The sequence below is a fragment of the Acyrthosiphon pisum genome, chromosome X (genome assembly GCF_005508785.2).
Source record: "Acyrthosiphon pisum isolate AL4f chromosome X, pea_aphid_22Mar2018_4r6ur, whole genome shotgun sequence".
NCBI lineage: Eukaryota > Metazoa > Arthropoda > Insecta > Hemiptera > Aphididae > Acyrthosiphon > Acyrthosiphon pisum.
In genome coordinates, this window is record NC_042493.1 from 58,932,336 (window position 1) to 58,933,790 (window position 1,455).

The following is a 1,455-nucleotide window of genomic DNA, read 5'->3' on the forward strand; positions in this document are numbered from 1 at the left end:
AATGATAAATATCACTGTATAAGAAAAACCGATTCTGAGCGGATACGGTATGTCAGTCTAGGTATAAGACATAATATTATATTATAGTCTATAGTATTTTAAAAAAATTGACCTATAATAGGTACCTATAATAAATTCCAAATTAATCATATCATAATATCTATTAGGTACTTATAACGCGTTATACATCAACAAAAAACCGTGGTACTATCATAGATATAGGTATAATAGTACACTTTAGAAGTTTCAAGTAACCACGAATAATATTATACAATCACAAAAAAATAACTAAAATAGTTATCCTAGGTTTTTAATAAGTAATTTCGTCCAAATTTGTACTTAAAATGACTATAAAAATAAACTGTGTAAATGTATTTTTTAGATTTTTTGGTAACAGAATTAATAACTTACGTGGAATCTTGTTTTAAATTTTCAATTCTTAGATACAAATATTGAACATTTTATAAATTTTATAAACTACAAAATAATTTTTCAAATTAAAATTTAATACATTTTGTCAAAAGTTGATCTTTAAATGCTTATAAAAAAAATTGTGCCTATGTATTTTTAATATTTTTCAACTGATATTGTAACAATATATCAGGAGCTTTGTATTAAATTTATACACTTTTTGGCCCAACAGATAAAACTTTATTGATATTTATAGAAAAAAAACTAAAAAAATTTAAAACTTAAAATGTGCGTAAACACTAAACAGCTCAAAAAGAGTCAAAATATTTTCAAAATTGTATGGTGTATAGGAAATGCTAATATAAACATTCAGTAAAATTTTCATGTATTTGCAGTTATTCGTTTTTGAATTACAACAAAATAAGGAAATCGCTACATGAGAAATCGAGTGAATATCCAGTGTTGTAAAAATTTGAATTTCAAACGATCATAAAAATTTAATTTGACTTTCTTATAGATATTTTTTGTTTGATAAAGGTAGATAATCTTATAAGGAATCTTGTATTACATTTTCATATCTTAGATTTAAAAAGAAAAATTTTTATGAATTTCTAACTCGAAATAATTTGCAAATTTTCGTGATTTTTCCATATTTTGTCATTTTTTGAACTTTAAATGCTTATAAAAAAAAAACTATGACTAAAGATTTTTAATATTTTTCATCTGCCTTTGAAAAAATATACTAGAAGCCTTCTATTAAATTTTCAAGCTTTTTTATCCAACAAATAAAATTTTATTGATATTTTTAGAAAAATAACTAAAAAAAAATGGAAAATGAAAATGTCCGTAAAAAGCTCAAAATAAATCAAAATCTTTTGAAAATGTTATGGTGTATAGAAAATGCTAAGATAAACATTCAGTCAAAATTTCATGTATCTACGATCATTTTTTTTAAAGTTACACTATAAACCAAATTCAATTTTGTGAAAAATCGATTTTGCGTAAAAATTCCCGTTTTTTCTTAATTTTTCTTTTGTTTTTCCC